At 47.2% G+C, this 24,211-nt stretch overlaps 2 long non-coding RNA genes across 2 annotated transcripts; both read left to right on the top strand.

Annotated features, from left to right (window-relative positions):
* Positions 1-11,398: 11,398 nt before the first annotated feature.
* LOC134472210 (uncharacterized) lies at positions 11,399-15,895 on the top strand. Its single transcript, XR_010042090.1, has 2 exons — positions 11,399-14,741; positions 15,380-15,895. It is a non-coding gene; the product is annotated as an uncharacterized LOC134472210 (long non-coding RNA).
* Positions 15,896-16,263: 368 nt separating this feature from the next.
* Positions 16,264-19,979, top strand: LOC134472209 (uncharacterized). The gene is made up of 2 exons (XR_010042089.1): positions 16,264-18,018; positions 19,201-19,979. It is a non-coding gene; the product is annotated as an uncharacterized LOC134472209 (long non-coding RNA).
* The last annotated feature ends 4,232 nt before the right edge of the window (positions 19,980-24,211 follow it).

Raw genomic sequence — 24,211 nt, 5'->3', positions numbered from 1 at the left:
ACTCAGGCTAAGAGGTGCCCTCCCAGCCCTAAATCTGATCATTCTGAGTGGTCATCTCATCTTCTGTCGCTCACCTGTCTCTGTTTCACGAAGGCCTCGCAGCCACAGTTAACAGGCTAAGTCATGTTTTGTTATCCACTTTGGTTCCTAATTTCTTCCGTTCTATTCATGATCATTTCTACAGCAGGACTCTTGACAGTCTTTCCCAAAGACTCCCACATCATGCATAAGATCATCTTCATGATGCTCTATGCAATGACTGTGGTAGTTCTGTCTACCCTCAGCTGTCTGGTTAAGCGTGACATCCCTGAAAGCCTAAACTCTTCCCTTCCCTATACTGGTACAGCCACCCCCTTCCCTACTCCTCCTATTTTTTCCAGTTCATTCCTTGGACAGGCGACAGGTTTTACACACCTACCCTCTTAAGTTTATGCTTTCAGATGGGGGAGTAATCACCTCTCATAACATCACTCCTCCTAACCTCACACTTAATTTTCAGAATTCTACCTCACTGTGACAATGATCCTACCTCAATGTCATGCTGATATAATGACATGTCTAAATCAAAAGCATGTTTCCCTCTACCTCACCTGGCTCCTTAAATATGACAGTGCCATGTCTCCTCATAACATCATGTCTCTTTGTTTTTGCAGTCTAACATCTGTGCATTCACCAGTGATTTGTCCTGGCTAAACCACCTGGCACCAGAATCTACCTGGGCATCCACCACCACCCCATGGACTCCCCTAGACTCCAGTACAGCGCCACCTGCCAGCAGGAAATAGTTTTAAAAAATCTTCCCTCCTTTTCATAATAATAATCATAAGATGGCATATGAATGGGTTTTGGCCCAGACAGGACTCTGTAGCTAGAAAAGCCTCAAGGGGAACCAGGAAGCTCCTGTCTCCCCCACCCCTAGGAATTTACCTGTGATGTCCTCTTTCCCGCCCCTGGGAACTTACCTGTGGTGCCAAACCTACCACCAATGGGCTACCCGTGCATCCCTGATGCCGCCTTAGGTTCCACCCCAAACCGAGGCTACTTACACACCCCCGACGCCTCGCGTCCGCCAGACAGAAAGCCAGACTCCAGCAGTGGGGTGCTGGTTCTCTCTCTCCCTGTTCTTAGAATAAAGGCCTCTTTTGTTTTATACTTCTCATTGTTTGGAAATAATCCTATCAGTTCTGCTGAGAGAAACTCAGGTAATCTAGAAACACGTGCCTTGGGGCCTGGGTGGAACAAAGGGAGGGCTCCGAATGTCACCCCCTTGGTAAGCCTGTGGGAATAGAGCTGCCATAGTTTAGTCAGCAGATAACAGACCCAGGTTTGTACTTGGAACTTTCCAAGCATTTTTTTAATGCTGAAACAATAAGCTTCTACCTCTACTGCCTTAAAAAACTGATCACCACAGTGTTTTATTACCAGGATAAATGGAAAGGATCCTGTTTCCACAAGCAGTGGACCATTGACTTATAAACTCGCTCATTCTGAGGGCTGGTTGTAACTCAAACTGTTTGTAAGTCAAGATTATTTTTCCCATGAGAAAGAATGGAAATACCCATAATGCATTCTGAACCTCCCAAAGCACCCCTTAACAACCGTTTCATAATAAAAATGGTTGTATAATGTGCGTAATGTACCAGAAACACCAACTGTTTTCCCAGTGTATCCACCGGGAAGATATAAAATGTGCCTAGTTTACCAGAAACAACAGTTTCATACTGTACTCACTGAAAAATATTTCCAAAAGATGAGAAGTATAAAACAAAAAGTGGCCTTTATTCTGAGAATATGGAGAGAGATGACCGGAACCTTCCACCGCTGGCGTCCGGCCATCTCTCCTGCAGAACACGTGCAGTGAGGCACAAAAGCAGCCTCGGTGTGTGGTGGAACCTAAGGGGGGCATTAGGGATGCACAGGTAGCCCATTGGTCCTAGGTTTGGCGCCATAGGTAAATTTCCAGGGTCGGGAAGATGGCATCACAGGTAAATTCCTAGAGGTGGGGGAGAGAGGGGCTCCTGCTTTAGGTTGAGTCTTTCCTGGCTACAGAGTCGTGTCTGGGCCACAACCCTTTCACTCACCTTCAAGTTGACACCTTTGGCTCGGGAAAGGGAGGATGAAGTGGGAGGTGGGCATTGTTTGAAAGCAGAGTTCCTCCACAGCATCAGGAATCTGCTCTCGGGTGTCTTTTCTCTCTTGGGAGAGTCTGCAGCCCACTAGGCCTTGTTTCTGGCTCATTAGGTCTCAGCCTTTTCAGAGCTAAAAACTGGCCTGTGTCTTTCTTTTCTTTTTGGTCTGGAATATGAAATGACCTTGTCATTAACAAGCAAATAAGTGATTGGCTTTTTCTCTGTCTGGTGGGCCTTCTCTACAAATGTTTAAAACTCTGTGTATTTTTTCAGGATTTCCCTTATTTTAGAAGAACTTTGCCGAACTGGGTGTTGATGCCCCCCACCCCCATCGTTCAGAAAGCTCCTCACTGCCGTTCTCTGCTGGCAGCCAGAAGTTGGTGCAGTTCCTCCATAGTCAGCTCCCCAAGTGTTCCTCTACTAGTTCCTGGACGTCACCACTGTCCACCTGCAAGCCTGCGGGCTCTGCTGTCATGACAGTGTGGTCTATCACAGGGTCACTGGAAGGCTCAGGCTCCTCTGTGTACCCTTCAGAGTCTCTCCTATGTAATTTTAGGCTACATGTGTTTCCAGGCGGATGTCAGGGTCCTTAGATAAACAGTGGCCCAGCATTTCTCAACTAACCCCACACCGGAAAGGATGTAATTTTCCTTCCAGAACTCTTTAAAGGTTACACCTGTATCTGAGACCACCTGCAAGCACTGCAGGAGCAGCTTCTTGGTGGATCGCTTCTGAAAGCTTGCTATAACCTGCTGCTCCACAGGCTGCAGTGGAGGAGTTGTATTAGGTGGGAGGAACTTGACTGAGAGCCACGGGAATTCTTCAGCCAGTTCCTCTTCCAGATCTCATGGGTGAGCAGGAGCATTGTCATGATATGGAGAGCCTTGAATGGTAATGTCCTCTAGATATTGTTTAGCAGTAGGACAGAAAGCCTCCCTGATCTGCTCAAGAGAATGTACTCCTGTTACCCAGGCTTTTGTGTTAGATGTCCACATGACCCTGAGCCAATTCATCATGACTTTATGTTTTCTGAACAGGCCTGGAGTCTCAGGGTAATCAACCAAGAGAGGCTTTATCCTGAGGCACCTGCTTGGCATGTAGAAATAAGGCTAGCCTATCCTTCACAGGCTTATGGCCTGGCATTTTTCTTCTCTTCCTGAATAATGTACTGTATGTTCTCCTGGGCATTCGCTTCCAGAAGAGGCCAGTTTCATCACAGTTAAAAACTTGATGAGAGCAAAAGTCATTTTTCTGTGTCGTGGTTTTGAAGTGGTGCGTGTAGTTTTCAGGCGCCCTTGTATCAGCACTGGTCACACAACCATGCCTAGTCATGCTGCAGACCCCAGTTCTCATTTTAAAATTGTGACACCACCACTTACTGACACAAAATGTTTCACCATTATCACTAATGAATGGATTATCCTTTGTGAAATCTGCATTTATAGCTAGCCTCAGCTTTTTCCACAAATTATAGGCTCAGGCAATATAACTGGCCATCTGCCTTTCATTTATCCACACTGATAGCCTTCTGCCTTGTCTAACACTCTTGATTGTGATTTAATGTAACGCCTTTTTGGGCGTGGGTTGGGGTCCGGGGAATTGAACTCAGGGCCTCACACTTGCCAGGTAGGTGATGCACCACTGAGCTAAGTCCCCAGCCGGAGTGACATTTTTAGCAACACTAGCTTCCTTATACAGATCTTTTCTCTGTAAGATTGTGGAGATGGCGAATTTTGACATTCTGTGCATATTGGTGAAATTGTTTACACAAAAGCCATTCATATTTCTCCACAATTTCCTTCTTCTTCTCAATTGTGATTTTCCCCTTTTTTCCCCTTCCCTTCCTTCCTTAGCTTCTTTTCTTTTGCGGGCTATTTGGCAGCAGTAATTGTAGTGATTATACAAAGCACTGGCTGAAATCAGCCCCATGAGTCTCTGTCCTTCTGCAGAGCCATCCTCAGAAGGATCCCAGACCTGGTTAATCTCTTTCCGTAAGCCCCATGATGTGCCATGGGAAACTTCCAAAGATCCCAGAGATCTCACCATTAGGCTTAAGAAATGGAAACATTTGACACGGAGGATCTGAGGAAAAAATAACTTACTTTCTATGGCAGTACTGTATGGCTTCCACATCAACTCAGAAATGGCGAGAGATGAGCACAGAACGGCAGTCTATAAGTTATAATGCTCTTCTTCAGTTAGATCTTCCTCATAAAAGTCAAGGAAAGTGGACTAAAGTCCCGTCTGTCCAGGTTTTCATGGTTCTATCTGGAAGCATCCTCTGCAAAGGCCCAAGAGACCCCTGAAGAAGAGGCTGAGATGGCTGATGATTTCTTAGGTCCTGCCTGTCTCTCAGGGAGACGTGGGTCTCCCCTTCATGTTTCATGAAAACAGCTACACTGGAGGAGGGGTCTCCTGGGCCACCTCCTTCCATCCTCAGGCCAGTAAATCAGGGCCACCCTCTCAAGTGACTCAGAAACTCCACCATCTGCCACTCCCTAGAAAGACCAAGGACTCCTCAGACCCCTCCTCCTGCTCCTCAAATGGCTCCGAGCCCCACAGGACACATGCGGAATAGAGTTTCCTGCCCTTCCTGCTCACATCCTGCTCCTAAGAGACACCCGGGACTACTCAAGTCCACATTCCTCTTCCGTGGCAGGTTTCTAAAACTGCAAGGAAGAGTCAGGCCGATTTTCAGGAAATCCTAATAGGTTTGGAGATGGGCTTCTATTTTTTTTAAACAAGCTGTAGCAAGTTATATCAATGAAGAATTTTGCGTGGTTTATTTCTCCCCAATGTGTACTTGCATGCTTCAAGTGATATCGGAATGACCTGGATCAGTGATCGCCAGTGTGCATTCTCTGTAGTACTTTCACATGCTGTGCCCAGATCAATATTATGCCACTGTAGTGATGGACGCCAGCTTTGGCCAACATGGCATAGTACTCTTCAGAGTCTGCTTTTACCCCACTGTGCACTTTCCACTTTTCATGACGAGCTGGAGCCTGGAGCTGATGGACTCCAGAGGCTCTTTCATCTTCTCTGCAGCCACCAGCTTGCTGCTTTAGGTGGGTGACTGTCCCAAACAAAGAGCAGCCCCCAAGATGCCCGGGAAGCAAGAAAGTGGGGCTTCAGACTTGGACCCGTGTCTTTGACCTTGCATAGCAAGATGTCCAATTTGTCCACTTGATGCACCCTAAATAAAAATATGAGGACTCCTAGAGGCGGCTAAGACATATGCAGATTAGCAGTGTGCTGTGGAAAGAACAGAGTCGCCCCAGAGAGGGCACTGTCCTCCCGGTAGAAGCAAACGGGAAGGACTGAAAATGAGGTCTAAAATAATTACTGCTCTTATGGGAATAAAAAGATGCATTAATAAACATGTTAATTATGAAAGGGTGAGAGAGGTCATGCAGGGCAAAGAGGACAGTCCAGCTGCCTCTCCTGGTCGATTAGTAAAGCTTTCCATAAATCTATGAACTCAGTTCTGACTCCAGAGGAAGGTCAGGTACCAGTGGGACAGCGTTTCTCACTGTCATTCAGCCCTAGCTAGCTGTTCAGCACAAATTAAAAAACTTCAGATGAGTTCCTGGACCCCTGGGACCCCACTGTGAAACTCATCCTTTTCAATCGTGATCTAGAGGAGGATAAATAGGAGAGGAACCAAGAGCAAAGACAGGCCAAAATTGTACTGTCATGAGTGGCAGTACCTTAAGCACACCCAGATTGTCCAAGGGAAACCCAGGGCCAATCAAGGAAAGAGTTCAGGTTTTAAACGCAAGGAATCTGGACACTGGGCATGCAACTATATTAGGCATCCACTGGGGCCCTGCTCCATGTAGCAGGTGGCTGGTGTGAATGAGTTATGGCACTGGAAGATTGACTGTGCCCACAGCTTACATGGGCACTGGTACTGGGACTCCTGCTTTTTACTGGGTAATCTTGCCAGGGCTGCATTCTCAGGCTCTTGGTAGCCTAATATCCCTTTGCAATGCTTTCCTGTCCACAGAACACATGGAAATAAAACTCCTAGAAAGTGTCTCAAATAATACAAGGAAAAACACCGTCTTTTTGCTGGCTCAGACATAGTACACTTTTCAAGATAAAGACCAAGAAATATTCTGACCTGCTCTTTCTCATACTTGGCTGCTGGCTCTTAAACCTGGTAGTAAGATTTGTCCATTGAAGGCTTCAACAGATCCATCCTCAGATGATGATCCAGTCCATGACTCTCCTACAGCTTTCTCCCACTGGCCAGGCAGTTTGACAGTTCCTGACATGTGGGCACTAATTATTCTCTCCTTCTCTCTCTCTCTCTTTCATTCTCTCACTCTGTGTGTGTGTGTGTGTGTGTGTGTGTGTGTGTGTGTGTGTGTGTGATTGAACTCACAACTTGCACTTGCCAGGCAAGCATTTATGCCACTGAGCTAAATCCTCAGCCCTTTCCTTGTCTTCTGGCAAATTCTTGCCAGCCCAGCCAGTGAGCCCAACATCCCAGGGTAGTCAGAGAGCACAGGTCCCCCAGCAGTAGGTAGGGCCTGCAGGCCTTTTCAGCAGGAAGCAGCTGTAAGAAGAGGCCAGTGCTGCCTCAGCATCCCATGAAGAACTGGAGATTCTGTCCCTCAGAGGGAACTGAGGTAGATTAGGGCTGGGGCAAACCTGCTGGGAGGAAGCTGTCAAAGGCTTGGAGACTCAGGGCACATGAGCAGAACACAGGCTCCAGGATGACCCTGAAGCGCCTGGGTCCTGCACACTGAACCAATCAGAAAAGCCCTCTTTGCAAGTCTTTATTTATATCCGCAGGAAACCAAGTAAGTCTTCCATAGGGCAGTTTAAACCTGGCTTCAGCCCCAGTGCATTTCTGATAGGACAATGTCACAAAGGCTTATTTGCATGAGAAAGAAGTCAGTCCAGGAATTGCAACTCCAAAAGCCCCCTTGCCCCTGTGCTGGAGCTGCTAGGAGTCTGAGCCCAACTACGCTGTCCCTGCAGAGCCTGTGTCACCACCCTTTCAGTGAGTGTGTACCTTGCTACCTTTTCTGTGTCTCACTCAGTTCTCTGTTCCCGACCCCGAGATCCTGGCGGGATTCCCCCGGGACGCACCTCCGGTACCAGTCACAATTCTACCTGCAATTTCACCACTTCCCTGACAACTTGTTTTCTTTCTGTTTTTATTGATCACAGACATCCTGATAGGTGATAGGCTGGTGACCTTTTGTAATTCATGTTCCTTCATTAAAATGAGTTTTTTAGGGGCTGGGGATTTAGCTCAGCGGCACAAGCGCCTGCCTTGCAAGCAGGCAGTTATGAGTTCGATCCCTGGTACCAATAAAAAAGAAAAAGACAAAACAAAACAAAAAAAGTTTTTTAAAAAACTGACAACGTATTTGCTTCATTTCAAAGAAATGAGAGGCCCAAACTGAATAAATGTTTCCCTAACAGGATTGGGATATAGAGTCAAAATTCCCCAAAGTCCCTGCTCCAGAGAGGTGAAAACTTGAGTTCCCAGCAACCTCGCTGTTGCTGGGTGGAGTGCCCCAGGAGGACTGAATGGACTCAAAAGGCACAGTGCCCGGGCTCAGAGGTGGGCAGGCGCGCCCTCTAGTGGCCATTCCTTGCTGGTGTCAGTGAATAAAAAAAGGCGGCCAAGGACACATTTCAGTATTGCAGTCACTGTTGAAGGCCAATCCAGTGCATTGGGGGCTTGGACTGGCTCCCGGCGCGGCTCTGTCCTTTGATGTCGGGATGCACTCTGCCTTCCTTCCTTCCCAATCATGCCATTTCCATAGCTGCCTTGCTGATGTTCAACATTACTTTATTTAAATTTTACATATTTATGGAGTACAGTATATACGAATGCACAGTAAGAGCCTGGAATGGTGGTGTCTGTCTGTAATCTCAGCTACTGAGGAGGCTGAGGCAGGAAGATCTTGAGTTCGAGGCCAGTACACATATACAATGTAGAGCCATCAAATTGAAATATTTAGCAGTTGTAGCCCCTTAGTCATTTGTTTGTGCAGGGAACCTTCCAACTTCTCCCTTTTAGATGTTTATACAATATATGTGCTGTGAAAGACTAGAACTAGAACTTACTCTTCCTATCCGTGTTATATGTGTTTAAGTGGAGGTCTTGTATGTTGCCAGTCTGCTTTGCAGACTATACCGCAGCGCGTGCAGCTGCAGCTGTATAAACTCCCACCTGCCTGGCCGTTTGCTTCCTTGCCGTAGCTCCATGGAAAACGCAGCCCTTAGAGCAGCAGAGCTAAGTCATGAGACGCAGAGGTGTGCTCTGTATGTGGCTGGGGCTGCCAAATTGAATTAAATCCACTGACTGTATAAAGTTAAATGCAAGTTCAGTCGAGATGTTTGTGCTCTGTATGGTATTTGCTGTTTCATTTTAGAGATACAAGAAGCTCACTGAACCTTTTTAGTGTGAATTTTTTCTCCTCTCAGAGTAAGAAAGAGAACGTGTCATTTAATTGACTGTACTTGGTTTGGAACCATGCTGTCCTGGGATGTAAGCCTCACTGGAAAAAAGACTTGTAAAATTCTAGTCATTGAAAGTGCCATCAGGAGGGAGGGCAGGGAAGACTGAAGAGGAATCAGCTTGTTTGGTATGTGTGCCAGCTCCCACGATGAGTGTACTGTGTACAGCACTGATGTTATCTGTAAACATTGAAAAACAGAACAGAAATGACATCGAACAGCAAGAGAACATGTAACCTTTAGCTTAATCATATAGAGGAAAGGATTCTTTGTTTCTCTGAGGGAGGACTCAGGGTTTCAGTGATGACTAACCTGTGCCCACATTATTATGCAGTTTGGTTCTAGGATAATGACTTTTTATTGCCTGTATTACCATGAGTTTCAGGCCAGCCTGGACTACACAGTGAGACCTTGTCTCAAAAAGCAACAAAGCGAAACAAAACTTGCTAATAATGTTTAAGACTTAATTGAAGACTTTTTTTTTTTTTTTGCATCTGTTGACAAGATTACAAAAGTTTTTCTCCTCGTCTGCTAATGTGAACTACCTTGATACATGTGCTAAGCTAACCACATGTTCTGGAAAGTAGTCCCTGGTTTGTGGAGATTTTCCTGATCCAGTCTGTAATGTTGCTGGCATCCCAACTGGCCCAGCCATCTGAAGATCTCAAACACGCAAACTGCTTTTGTGGTGTTGTGTGACATTCTCTGTGGCAGGAACCTCTGTGAGCTTCGTCAGACAGAACAGGACAAAGAGAAGAGAAATGGGACGGAAAAGGCCTAACTAAGTATAACTGGTAAACTTCAAATGACGTTCTTTATCACGGCAACTAAAGGATGTGTTGATCTGACTGAGTCTCTGAGACTTCAGGACAGCAAACTATTTAAAAAGCATCTTCCTCACCCTACCGAATGCTGAGATGTAAAACCTATGGCATGTCCCCAGGTACATGCAAGAGGACACCGTAGCTATTCTGCGGTTATTTATAACTGGCTTCCTTGACCTACTGGAAGTTTTCACCTGACTTTTCCTTGATTGAACTTGAATTGATGTCTGCCTTAGGGTGATGAGATGTGGACGTGTACGTCACTGTTGTGTATAAAATACATCTGCAAAGAAGAACAGCGTGCAGGAGGCTTGCAGGCCAGACTGCATCGTGCTTGCCTGGTTATGGGTTGAGAGCGGGTAGAATATTTCCATGTTTGCTGACAGTATTTACTGTGAAACTGTTGGCAGAGCTGGCTGTTACTGGGGCTTCCTTGTTGCCAGGTACTTTAGTATCATGGCCGCCCTCAGGCTGGGCATGACACTGTTCACCATCACAATCGAGAAGATTGGCCTGAAGGATGCCGGGCAGTGCATGGGTCCTTACATTACAGTCAGCGTAAAGGGTAACGAGTTGGGTTTTCCCTCTCACATTACTCTTAACTTACCACACTTTTTTGAGGCATGTCTTGTATCTATGACAACTCATTTTAATCCACTTTACAATGAGGCAGAATTTCTGCAAGAAATGTTGCTCCATCACTAACCATTCTGACGCGTTTACTGAAAAGAGTTTCCTTTTCCTTTTTTTGTAACTTGCACCCTTGCTTGGGAGATTGTCTGTCTTTTGTTCTCTTCAGATTTACTGTGACAGCCTTTTCTTTGGCATGCACGCTTACATGAGCCCTGTGTAGGGTATGCCTCAGTTCCCTTCCTTGCCAGGAGTTGGTCTGTGTCTGTGTGTGTGTGTGTCTGTGTGTGACAAGGCCCTGTTCTCTCCCTGTCCCCCATCTGCTCGCCCCAGCCTCTAGCTCGTCTTGCTGTTCTGACTCTGGGGTGCTGACCAGAACCACACAGTCTCCCTGCCAAGGGCTCCTGCCCTGTGAAGGTTGTCAAGCCCTTACCTCCTTGGCTGAGCCCTGTGCTCTGTCTTCCCACCCTCCTGTCCCTGAGGCTTCTGGGCGGCCAGGTGGGCGCAAAGGGAGCCGGCAGAGGGCGCGAGGTCGGGGAGCCCACCGCGTAGGGGGGGGGGGGGGCGTAGGGCGCGGGGCGGGGCGGGAAGGACAGTGCCAGCTGCAGCCAGAGCCCAGCGTGGGGAAGTGAGCTGCGCCAGGCCAAAGCTTGCAGCCTGCTGCTGGGGGGTGGCAGGGTTGCCGAGCGCTTCCAGTGCCCTGCGCCCACGCGGGGGCTGATGGCCCAGGGCCGGGGGCGGGGCGCGGGGGGCACTGCGACAGTGGCCGCGCAGGCCTTGTGGCCAAGGGGTGGGGACCGTGGTGGCCGCCTGTCCGCTCCACGCCACCTTATCTCGCTGGAGCCTGAGCTCCCGACCCAGGACCCTCCCAACTTTGAGTGGGGGTTGGCAGTCACCTCTCCGGAGGACCCTGCACGGAGAGCCCGGCCCTTCCATGCCCCTTCCCGGACCCTTTCCGGCCGGATGCCCAGCTCGCGCCTGTCCACTCCGCGACACACCCTCTTCCTGGCGGGTTGGCCCCACATCCTCTCTCAAGCAGGCTTTGGCCACTACCCTCTCTGGCCCTGTGCCTTCGGCCTGGCTCCCCTCACCCCACGTGCTAGGCCGGTCGGCCTTGCCAGGCGGTGGCACTTTGGGCATCGGGGGTTTCCGGGTTGGGGCCTGGACTGGGAATTTGGCATCTGCAAACAATTTCAGAGGCAGCGTTTAATTCCATGCCTCTGAGTTTAGATCTGTGCCTTCCACTGCAGCTAGTGGAGAGCGATCTAAAGGAGCCCACATGCCAAGTGGTGGGCACCGCCACACCTCCTGTTTGTTAGCCGCCCTGCTGCCTGGTTGTGGAGCTCTGGAGACTCCCCAGGCTCTGGCACTCCTGCGGTGCAGCTGGGCAGGCACTGGGTATCTGCAGGCCCTCACTGCTTTCTTCACACCCGCTGTGCAGGAAGGTGTGACTGGGACAGTTTGCTTCAACAGGTATTGGAGGTCTTGGGACCCTTTCCCGGGGTGTTGTGTAAACAGAGCCTGAGGCTCTGTAAACAGAGACAGAGTAGTTATGTTGGACTCCACAGGTCCTTCTGGGAGCTGCTGTGTTCTCAGCAGGACCCCCGGCTTCCTGGGAGATGTCAAGAGGTACCCAAGAAATCTGAGGCCCTATGAAGCCTATTCTGCTAGGTGGAAATGACTTTAAGAGCTCAACTTCAGATGCATGAGCCATGGCTTCCCGAGTTGGTGAAGGCCAGGAGCCACAGCAGAGAGAGGAAAAGTCCGAGTTGGGGAAGGCTCACTTCTTTTGGAGGAAGGTGTGCCTATGGCAGAACCCAGAGTCCACAGGAGTAGCAGGTAGAAAGGGCCACGAAAGGAGGATCAGAGGAGCAGTTATGGAGGAGGGAGGATACAGAAGATAATGAAGCTGGCATGTAGCACAGCAGTGGTGCCATACATGCCTGGCATGTGCAAAGCCTGGGTTTGATCCTTGGCCTTGGGACTTGTCACCTTGTGCGAAGCATGGGAAGACAGGTAGGTGGGAAGTAAGACCTCCAGATAGGACACATGAACGGTGTGGTGGGCAGGTGCAGACACAGGTGCTGTTGCAGGTCAGAGGAGGGCGCTCTCGGAGACCCTCGAGATGGCGACAGAGTGACCATGAGCATGGCCTTGGCCAACTTGCCTGTTTCCTGAAGATGGAGAGAACAGTGGTTGAGATTGTGCAAGTCCTAGAAAATCAGACTGGGGAATTGCTGTTCTGTCTGTGTGTCCTGGCAGACATTAAAAGTTTTAGGTTCAGGGAGGATAGCAAGGAAGGGGTGTTTGGAAACGATTTTTATAGGAGACAGGTCAGCTAGTAAGCTGCTGCACTCTAGGAGTGCCCAGGGTTTGCATTGGATTTAACTGGAAATGAAAAAAGGGTGAGTTTTAGAGACATTACCATTGACATACTCTGTTGACAAGGCCAGGGTGAAGGGAAGAGATGACTTTGTGGAAATTGATTATATGCTAGGGTCTTAGAGCCACTGTAGCTGGCAACTCGAGAAATCGGAAATGTGTGTTTTGCAGAGAAGTAATTGACACTCGGGCTGTGTGGAAGTTTCTGTGTTTGCCAGAATATCCAAGTGTAAGTGCGTGCCAGCAACTGCTGCACCGGGCTTGTTGGGAACCCCAGGGATACAGTGTTAGAGAGAGCAGGCATTCAGTGGTCAGAGAGGTAGCTGAGGATGTGCAGCCTGGGAGGTCTGTTTGTTGGGGTTGGGATCCTGCAGTTCAGGCTGGCCTGGAACTCACTGTGTAGCCCAGGCTGGCCTTGAACTCATGGCAATCCTCCCGCCTCTGCCTTCCAAGTGCTGGGATTACAGGCATGTACCACCTGTCATTTTTACCTCTTTGTGTTGCTGCCATTTACATGACACTGCCTGGTCTTGACCTTGAAGTTGGAGAAACAAGTCTAAAGACTCGGGGCTTTTGGGAAACTGGGCCATTTATTCTTCTAGGCATGAGGGTGCATGCAGTTGGAGGTTGGAGAGAAGCAGCATAGGATTTGCTAAAGGTATATATTGTTGGGCTTTGAAGTGTGTTGAACTTTGGACTCCACCAGGATCTTCAGCCTAGTCCCATGTTTCATTCCTGCAGGAGAGAGGGGGTGCGTGGAGATTTGTCGCTGGGGGTATTGACTTCTCTAGGGCTTGGCTCTTCCAAGCCCTGCAGTCGCCCATTCCCAGGAGTCTGAGGACCTGCACATGGAAGGGATGGGGTGCTTTTTTGCTGAGTACTGAATTCTGCTGTCTTGTTGCAGGGCTGACTTAGGGTGATTTGCGGAACAAATTCCCCAAGCCTCGACTTGCAACATCTGAATTTGGAGGATGGTTGCAGAAGGCTGTAGAATGAGCCGAGAATGTAACTAGTGACTTAGCCTCCTTGTTTCTCTGAGCTGCAGGATCAGTGCACTGGTAGGGGAACAGAACTTAGGGGAGGAGACCTGCAGGGGTGTGGATCAGAATTTTTTTTTCTGGCAAATATTTGACTGCGTGAAAAATAATTGCATGTGAGTGAGCAGTGGTTGAGCTCACTCATTCTAGAGCAGTGTTTTCTGTACTGTTCTGTACTGTACATTGTCTAGGCCCGGGGATATACCTCAGTGGCACAGTTATCTATCTGGGAAGAGCAAGGTTCTGAGTTCAATTCCCAGTACCAAGAAAGAAAAAAAAAAAAAAAAAAAAAGAGCATTGCCATTGTCTAGCTGCTAGCATACATAGAGGATCACAGGCCCTATACAAACTCTTAGCCCCAATAGTCACACACCCTTTTCTAAAAGCTATCATTCTTAAGATTACTCACACCTGTGACCTCTGTGCCAGGACCTCTCCTCAAGGACCTATGGCACCCTCTTCCTTTCCTACCCATCAGTTTCGAGGACACACCGCTGGTCAGGACTGACAGATAGGTTTTACACACATGCCCCGCCACAAGACTCTCAATTATCTTCTCACCTTTGTTTGTACCTTTTCAGGATGGATAGAAGCCTTTCCCACAACCAGGGAAACTGCTGATGTAGTTACCAAAGTCATATTACAAGAAATCATTCCAAGGTTTGGTCTACCTCAGAGTATTCAGTCAGATAATGGTCCCGCCTTTATTTCTCAGATCACTCCACAGGTATCCTCAAGCTTACACATCACCTGGCACCTACACATCCCATACCATCCACAATCCTCAGGAAAAGTAGAAAAGGCAAGTGGCCTCATAAGACACACCTTACAAAACTCACTTTAGAACTACATCAACCTTGGCCTCAACTTTTGCCCTTAGCCTTAGCCAAGCTCAGGGAACTCCCCCGGGCTCCTACTTTCCTAAGTCCTTTTGAACTTAGGTACGGCAGGCCATTCTTACTCCACAATCTTCCTACTCCCCAAAATCTCCCTCCCCTGGCTGACTATGTCCCAGTCCTCTCCTTCCTCTGACACCTGTTGTGACAACATGCTGATCTCTGCCTTCCACAACCCTCTGGAGAAGCCAAGCCAGATCCTCCCCTATCCCCAGGAGATCTAATTTATCTCAAATGTTCTAAATCCACAGGACTGCCACCAAGGTGGAGTGGCCCCCATCTGGTCTACTTGGCTACCCCTACAGTGGTCAAAGTTGCTGGACTCCCATCCTGGTTTCACATCACTCAGGCTAAGAGGTGCCCTCCCAGCCCTAAATCTGATCATTCTGAGTGGTCATCTCATCTTCTGTCGCTCACCTGTCTCTGTTTCACGAAGGCCTCGCAGCCACAGTTAACAGGCTAAGTCATGTTTTGTTATCCACTTTGGTTCCTAATTTCTTCCGTTCTATTCATGATCATTTCTACAGCAGGACTCTTGACAGTCTTTCCCAAAGACTCCCACATCATGCATAAGATCATCTTCATGATGCTCTATGCAATGACTGTGGTAGTTCTGTCTACCCTCAGCTGTCTGGTTAAGCATGACATCCCTGAAAGCCTAAACTCTTCCCTTCCCTATACTGGTACAGCCACCACCTTCCCTACTCCCCCTATTTTTTCCAGTTCATTCGTGGACCGGAAACAAGTTTTACATACCTAACCTCTTAAGTTTATGCTTTCAGATGGGGGAGTAATCACCTCTCATAACATCACTCCTCCTAACCTCACACTTAATTTTCAGAATTCTACCTCACTGTGACAATGATCCTACCTCAATGTCATGCTGATATAATGACATGTCTAAATGAAAGGCACGTTTCCCTCTACCTCACCTGGGTCCTTAAATATGACAGTGCCACGTCTCCTCATAACATCTTGTCTCTTTGTTTTTCCAGTCTAACATGCGTGCATTCACCAGTGAAGTTGTCCTGGCTTAAACACCTGGCACCAGAATCTACCTGGGCATCCACCACCACCCCATGGACTCCCCTAGACTCCAGTACAGTGCCCTCTGCCAGCAGGAAATAGTTTTTAAAAAATTTTCCCCCCTTTTCATAATAATAATCATAATACGGTATATGAAAGGGTTTCGGCCCAGACAGGACTCTGTAGCTAGAAAAGCCTCAAGGGGAACCAGGAAGCTCCTATCTCCCCCACCCCTAGGAATTTACCTGTGATGTCATCTTCCCCGCCCCTGGGAACTTACATGTGGTGCCAAACCTACGACCAATGGGCTACCCGTGCATCCCTGATGCCCCCTTAGGTTCCACCCCAAACCGAGGCTATTTACATACCCCCAATGCCTCGTGTCTGCCAGAGAGAAAGCTGGACTGCAGCGGTCGGGGGTGCTGGTTCTCTCTCTCCGTGTTCTCAGAATAAAGGCCTCTTTTGTTTTATATTTCTCTCAGTGAGTACAGTATGAAACTGTTGTTTCTGGTAAAATAGGCACATTTTATATCTTCCCGGCTAATATACTGGGAAAACAATTGGTGTTTCTGGTACATTATGCACATTATACAACCATTTTTATTATGCATGAAGTTTGGCTGGAAGCGGGGGGCATCTGAATATAAACCATAATACCACACAGTCTTTATGGTAGGAAAGTGTAAACCCTTCATTTGAGGAGAGTCCCTGGAAGCCAACCTCAAGAAAGAATCGGTTCCCTGGGAGTCATTTCACTGTTCTCAGCCCCATACACAGTCAGAGAATGCAACAGACATGGTCCATGGGACCTAGGTACTGCTGATAACTGCTGATAACTGGTGATAACTGGGTTTGTCGATTTGATGCTTATTTTACTGGCATGAAGAATGCAAGCTTATAGGCACAGGAAGGTTTCCACTCAGATTTTAAAGGAAGACCTGGGGAGCAGGAAAGGGGCTCCTGTGAAGGCAAAGGTGCAGTAGAGATCCAGGAGACACCAGTAACTTAGACTATCGTTCATGGATAGCTGTAGACTGTGAGTGAAACCAGCCTGATAGAAAGGCCCTGTGGGCTTCAACTATCAAAGTCATGAGGATAGGGCCATCCAAATCTGTAATGCAATTTTATCACCATATATCCTGGATATCAAATATGGAGCCACAGGTTTAATTGTTGCTCTGCTAGTCTTTGGTCTTGCATTGAGCATTTTAAAAATCTATGTCCTTATTACAGTAAAATCTCAACTCACAAACACTTGAGTTGTGGATTTTAACAGGTGTATTGTTAAGATTTACTGTCAGATTATGAACAAGTCTGACAGGTGTATTGTGTAAGATTTACTTTGTCAGATTATGAACAAATTTGATGTAGTTAAGAACATCCTCCCCTGACAGAGCTCACAAGTCAGGGATTTACTGTACTGTCTTTTGGAATGAGAAAGTTTACCCTGTACCATTCTACCTTGGAATTATGCAAGTTGCATTTGATTTTTGCAGAGGATCCACACCTAAGAGTTTGCCCTTAGTCTCAGAAAAGTCTTTCACTTGAACTTTTGAAAAAAGTGTAACAGATTGAGTATTTGGGGAAGTGATTATTGAATTTCTAGGTTATTCAGAATAGTTATATTAGTCATAAATGTTATTTGGTATTTTCTTCATTTGGCAATTAAGTATGGTTTAAGGTGATGTGCCTGGGTATAAAGTTTACATGGGTTGTACTATGACTACTGCTCCTGATATGTAACACTTCACTGGATTTAGAAATGCTAAGGAGATTAGTGCAGCATACTCCTGGGTATGTATGTATGGGTCATGGAGATATAATCCTGGGTGCTGTATGATCCCTGGCTTTTTATCTCTAGTGTTCTCTTTGCTCTGCTCTCTGACCGTTATGAATTAAGCCACTTTGCTCTGCTGTGCCATCCCATAATCATGTTCTCTTTCGGCACCAACTGAATGTGAACAGAATTCTCCCAGCCTATGAGCTAAATTAAACATAAATTAAATTAAACATTTCCTTCTTTAAAATTGCAGGTGTCAAATATCATGTCCTAGCAACAGAAGAGCCAGTGTGATACGCCAGTTATGTTCACACATTCTGACTGGTCGGCATGGTGGTTGCTGAAGTTGGCAGTGGTGGTGGAAATTTCTTAAAATTAAGCAATGTGAAGCTGTTGGGTGCAGGCGCTCAACATACCATACCCCACCCGGGACTAAGGACCACGCCAGCTTCCGCAATGCGCTACGTCTCTCTTTAAATTAGCCAACCCGTGCGCACTTCGTGCTCACTCCGTACTCTGTGGCAACTCCTGATTGGCCACAGCTGGCTATAGTAGCCAGAGCCTGCATCCCATTCCCACCCTGCTTCCTCGTGGCAGCCTGTGATTGGTCACGGCCAAATATATAAACCAGAGCCCGCGTAAATAAACCAGCAGTTAACTGTCGTCCACAAGAGCGTCTCCTGTTTCACTGGGGCTGCGCCGGTCAACTGGTGGCCCGTATGGGGAGCGCTGAGACCCTCTCTCCGACAGTACGGGGAACGCTGAGACCCTCTCTCCGACAGTACAGGGAACGAGACTCTCTCTCCGACGGAACAGAGACGTTAACAGGTAAAACCATCAAGCGCTGATAGCGGGGGCTATGCCGCGGGCGGGGGCTGACAGGTTAAACTGCTCAACGTTGGTAGCGGGTGCTACGCAACAGGGCCGGATGGCGGGGGCTATCGGGCAACCTTGGGCGGACGCGTCGCAAGGGTCGAGGAACTCGTAAAGAGAGATCCCGGTGCCGTAAAGAGGCAGGTTTTGGGGGCGCCGTAAAGGGGCGCGGGGACTAAGCTGTCCCTGTTACAAAAAAAAAAAAAAAAAGGAAAAATAAAAAAATAAAAAAAATAAAAAAATAAAAAGAAACTCTTGAAATTCCGGTTAACATGGGTAACACTGCTACTCAGCCACTGTCAGTCGCCTTAAGCGACTTACTGAGAGAAAAGGGATTACAAATGAAAAGAGAACAAATTCAAAACTTCCTCGATCAGGTCGATAAGGTAGCACCTTGGTTTGGTCCCACGGGGTCCATTACCATCCCCAGCTGGGATAAATTAGGGAGAGATCTTGACTTTGCAGCAGAAAATGGCCTCTTTGAGCCAGGAGTCAGACCCCTTTGGGCCGTAGTGAGAAGCTGCCTTGCAGACACCTCTTGTCGTGACCATATAAGGGCTGGCGCCATGGCGCTTGGTTACCATCAGGCAGAATCCTCCCTCGAGCAATCTCGCGAGCCCAATGCCGCAGGCGAGGTGACCGCACCCAACCCAGAAACAGAGGACTCGTCAGATAATGAGGGGGAGGAAGAAGAAGTATACAAAATGGCGGATGCAGACACCACCGAAAGAGGGGAAGTCACACACACGCAGTTGAGAGGGCCCTACTCTGAGGCCATAAATGAGCTGCAACGCAGGATTTCTCAGAGTAAATGGGTCAATGAAAGCGAGTACGGGATCCCAGGCCGCCCCGTATAAGACCTAGGGCTCTACCTCCCGACCCGCATCTTGCAAGGGGCCCAAGTCGAGCCCGCCACGATTAAGGGCGCGCCAGCTCAGAGGCCCCGGGGATCCTTCTGCACCCCTATCTGGGCAAGGGTCCTCCAGTTTACCGCCTGTGACCCCCTGGATGGATACTCCCAGGAGATATTATGGGGATTCTCCCTGGCCACCATTAACACCACAAATATGACTTTTCTAAATTGCTCCACCGCAACCTGTTATATGTTACAATGTTGGGATAACAGTGCACTTTCAGCTGTTGTTATGCAGGTACTCCAGTTCGTACCGATGCCAGTTATGGCGGACTCAGACGAGTTTCCTGTGATCCAGCTCGGGCCAACTCTCCAATTGGCTTTCATAAAGGAATGGGCAGGAACAGGGGCTCTGGCTACCATGACTACACTTGCCGCATTCCGCAGTCTACTTCTGCTCTGTCAGATTCGCAGACAAAGGAATAGGGACAAAGTATCAAACAAGCATTGCTGATCATGGAATCTGGTCAAAGCCCGGCAGCATGGCTCGCCATGCTGTGACGCAGGTGTGGAGCAAAGCATCGCAGGGGGTGTCGTCCTTGGCCAGGAGACACCCCGGTCCCCATGTTGGTGAGCATGTGGGTTGGGCTCATAAAACAATACTCCCGCCCCCTCCAAAAGAGCACCAACGAGTAGTGAGGCACTGTCATGACTGCAGCGTGACACCTCACGAGGGGCGCCGACCTCTGGAGACCCTGCGTCAGTTATAAAGAAAGGGGGAGATGTTGGGCGCAGGCGCTCAACATACCATACCCCACCCAGGACTAAGGACCACGCCAGCTTCCGCAATGCGCTACGTCCCTCTTTAAATTAGCCAACCCGTGCGCACTTCGTGCTCACTCCGTACTCTGTGGCAACTCCTGATTGGCCACAGCTGGATATGGTAGCCAGAGCCTGCATCCCATTCCCGCCCTGCTTCCTCGTGGCAGCCTGTGATTGGTCACGGCCAAATATATAAACCAGAGCCCGCGTGAATAAACCAGCAGTTAACTGTCGTCCACAAGAGCATCTCCTGTTTCATTGGGGCTGCGCCGGTCATGAAGCTGCAGCATTAATATCTTTTTTTTCTCACAGTACAATTCCCTATAAACTTTGATGCTGTTTGATAGCATTTTACTCAGAGAACTCTTTGACTATTGAAATGAGTTGTCTAAATTTCTGTTCCTCCTTTATCAACTAAACATTTGTGATATTCTAAGATATTTGCCAGTATTTCAGCAGTGGTGATAACATCTTCACCAAGGGTACATTTCACCTGAGAAACCACTGTCTGTGTTCATTGGCAAGAGGTAACACTCATCTGTTAATATTTTACCTTAAGATTACAATTCATTCTTATTTATTTATCTTTTTGAAACAGAGTTTCACTATGCAGTTCAGATTGATCTTAAACTCACTTTGTAGCCCTGGCTGGCCTTGAATTCACAGCAATCCTCCTGCCTTAGCCTCCAGAATGCTGTGATTACAGTTGTGCATCCCCACGCCCAGTGATTACAGTTTATCTTCAGCCTCCACTTCTCATTCTCATTCTCTGTTGTTTTCATTCATTGACAGCTACTTCCATCACTGCTGAATCCTTCAAAGTCATCTATGAGGGTTGAAATCAGCTTCTTCAAAAATTCTGTTAAAATTGACATTTTGACCTCTTCCTACAAATTCTGAATGTTTCTAATGGCATCTAGAATGATGAGTACCTTCCAGAAATTTTCAATTTACTTTGCCCAGATCCATAATCAAAATCACTATCTGTGCCAGGTACAACCTTACAAAATGCATATTTTAAGTAATGACTTGAAAGTTGCAATTACTTCTTACTTCCAAAGGCCTCATAAAGGAATTGTATTCGCAGGCCTGAAAACTGTAATTTCATGTGCATGTCTATCAGAGTTCACCAAGTTCATTGTCAGTGATCTGCAATATTTGGAGAGGAATCTTTTATTCTGAGCAATAGTTATCAACAGTGGACTTAAAATACTCAGTGAACAGTGCTATAAACAGATGTGTTGCCCTCCAGGAATTCTTGCATCCATAGAGCAGAAGCAGAATAGATTTAGTATAATTTTTAAGGACCGTAGGACTTTTCATAATAGTAAGTGAGCAATGGCTTTAATTTAAGTCATCAGATGCATTAACCTTTAACGAGAGAGCCAGCCTGCTTTCAGCAGCTTTGAAGCTAAGCGGTGGGTTCTTCTTTCTAGCTCTGAAAGTGCTGGGTTGGGGGCACCCACTTCTGAGAGCCTGAGCCTGCTGCTCAGCTGGCCACCTCGGTCAGTTACCTCAGGTCTTCTGGATGCTTCCTGCTGCACTGCATGTCTGTTTTTCAGAGGCAGCTTATTTTCTTAAACCTCATGAATCAAGTTACACTGGCTTCAGACTTTCTTCCACAATTTCCACACCTCTCTCCCTCTTCGTAGAATTGAAAAGAGCCTGGGTTTCAAACTGGATTAAGTTTTGTCTTAGGAAAATGTGGCTGCCTTGATCTTCTGTCCAGACAAGACTTTCTCCTTATCAGGAGTAAGACTGTCTCGGTTTCCTCTAAGTCCTAGGTTCCCTTGGATATCACTTTTCCTTTCCTTCAGTTTGTTCTCTTTGTATCCACATCTTGCCTGACTGGCTCAAGATATCTAGCTTGTGGCTTATCTTGCCTTTGACATGCTTTCCTTTCTAAACCGTATCACTTCCAGTGTTTTTATTTCAAGTGAGTGTCATGCAATTTCTTCTTTCATTTGAGCACTTAGAAACCAGTTCAGTGTCATGAATTCACCGAGTTTTGATGCTGTTGTATCTCAGGGAGTGGGGAGGGCTGGGGTGAGAGCAGAAGGAAGAATCACCGTTTAGTGGAGCAGTGAGAACACACACACACTTATGTCTTCATCCTACGAGAGTCACTTATCAGGCTACAAGACAATTATAGTATCAAAGAACACTAATAATGTCACCAGAGCATATGCAATGGTAATAAAAGGTTGGAAATGTGAGAATAACCCAGATGTGGCAGGAAGCGTGAAGAAGGCAAGTGTCGTTGAAAAAGTGGTATGAACTCAGGGTTGCTACTCCCCATCCATGTACAAATAGCACAGCAGAGCAAAGCATGACAGATACGCCGGCAGTCGAAAACTACATCGTTCTGATATGCAGACTCTAAATTATCGTATTATCAGATTACAGCTAAAGTTATCAAAAACATAATGTGAGTGTGACAAAGGGTCTCTCACTGTCTCAGCCCAAAGTCTGCTCGTGTGACAAGATTGTCATCAAAATTTTACTCATGTGGACGTTGGCTACAACCCGAGCAAGCTCTCAATATAACCCTAATACAACATCAAGGTGGTAACAATGGAAAAACAAACCGGACTTCATGTAGCAAAATGGAATATCTTTTCAAATCTAGATATATTCTTTTCCAGAATCATTAACTGTAGATAAATGTATTAAATGTTTAGAATGCTTTCGTGCACACACACATATATGTAATATATATGTAATATACATATTTTAATTACAAAAGCAAAGCAAATGGTCAAATAATCATAATAGAGAAACAAAATTCCACCTTTTTCATAAAGAAATGAAAGATTAATAAGGGAACTTTCCTCAGTTTCATTTTATCTAATATTGTAAAGCCCCGTCCTCACAGTCTAGTAAGCAGTAGCTCATGGGCGTCTCGGTACTGGTTCCTGAGTTTCATGAAGAGTTCGCACTTTACGATCTTCCTGCCAGCTGACCTCAGTGACACGGATGGCCCTGAAACTCCTGGGCAGAGGGCATTCCGAGGGGATCTCCGAGGTATCCGGATACAGAGCAAAGGCCGAGGAGGAAGAGAAGTTTTGGAAGACTGTGAGCAGGACAAGGAATGGTGAAGCGTGTGAAGATTCCCAAGAAACAGGAAGACCCTGGCCTGTCACAGGCAGCGCTTTAATAAAATGACAGCTGGAAAATGCAAGCCAAAATTGAACTTACAATATAGGTGTTTTCGGGGAAAAATATAGGGGTGTTATTTTCTGAGTTCAATTTTGTCCCTTCAGATGTGTGTGTTTTAAGTGGGCTCAGTGCATAGTGATGGAGATGGAGGTGTGGGGCTGGGGCAGAGGAGGGGCGGGGCAGATAGGGGGCGGGGCAGATAGGGTGGGGCTGAGGAGGGGCGGGGCCGAGGAGGGGCGGGGCAGATAGGGTGGGGCCGAGGAGGGGCGGGGCCGAGGAGGGGGCGGAGCTCTTCCCATGACTTTGTTTTCATCCGTGCTTTCCTGTTCTCTTCTCCCCAAGGAAAAGTGATGTGCGAGAGAGGGAAGGGATTTTGCCCGGCATAGAAAAGGAGAAAAATCTCATGTATCATAACTGGGAGAAAAAGGAAGAAATAGGTAAAATTATAGCCAATGTTATCTGCCTGGAAGTTGATTCCATTTTCTAATTACGTATGAAGAGAATTCTGCTTGAAATTAAGGGAAGGATGAGAAATGTACAGCGTGGGAGAACAGATTACAGGGAGTGTGCCAGATTCCAGTAGGGAGGGGAAGCAAGCATAAAACATTACCCCAATCCGAGGCTTCTTGGAAGAAGAAGGAACACAAAGGTGTATGAGAATATCCACTCGCGTGGTGAGAACACACACTCAGTGAGTTTCAGACGTTACTCAGACTAATGAGTTTTAAAGGGACAAGGTGTAAAACGATGGAAGGGTAGTAACAGAAAGCAAATTGATTGCTGGTAGGAATAGAAATCACTCAGAGCTGGCTGACTACAATTTCAGAGGGCTGGCAGAGCCTGGACTGGAAGCCCTCAGGTTGCTGTGGTACAATTAGGGCAGGGTAGTGGCTGAGGAGATTGAGTGGGAGCTACTTCCAGACACTGTCACCCCCCCCATCATTTCTGTAATGCTTATTCCTTTCTGCCTCTAAAATAAGCTGCACAGCAAATCTCCTAAGCGCCCCTGGTCTTAGTACTGTTGTTAATTGGAGCTCGGGTTACCATTTACCAGCTCTGAGGACCTAGACACAGTGCGCAAACTCATCAAGCCTTTCTCTCCCTATCTGGAAAAACGAAAGTACTGATAATCCTGTCTCACTGTTTTCAAGAGGATTAAATAAGATAAACTATATGAAAAGCTTAGCACATAGAAGTTCGTGTATTATTAGTGTCATGTTAGCCCTCTTAATAGAGTTCTGAAGATGCAGGGGTCCTCACTTATTTCTGTATGCATGTTTCTGCATTGTTATACCATTATGTTTAATTCACTAT

This window comes from Cavia porcellus, unplaced genomic scaffold (assembly GCF_034190915.1).
Source record: "Cavia porcellus strain 051 isolate PalLab524CR breed Dunkin Hartley unplaced genomic scaffold, mCavPor4.1 scaffold_22, whole genome shotgun sequence".
NCBI lineage: Eukaryota > Metazoa > Chordata > Mammalia > Rodentia > Caviidae > Cavia > Cavia porcellus.
Note: the sequence above shows the minus strand (reverse complement) of the source record. Positions and strands in the feature narration are given on the sequence as shown.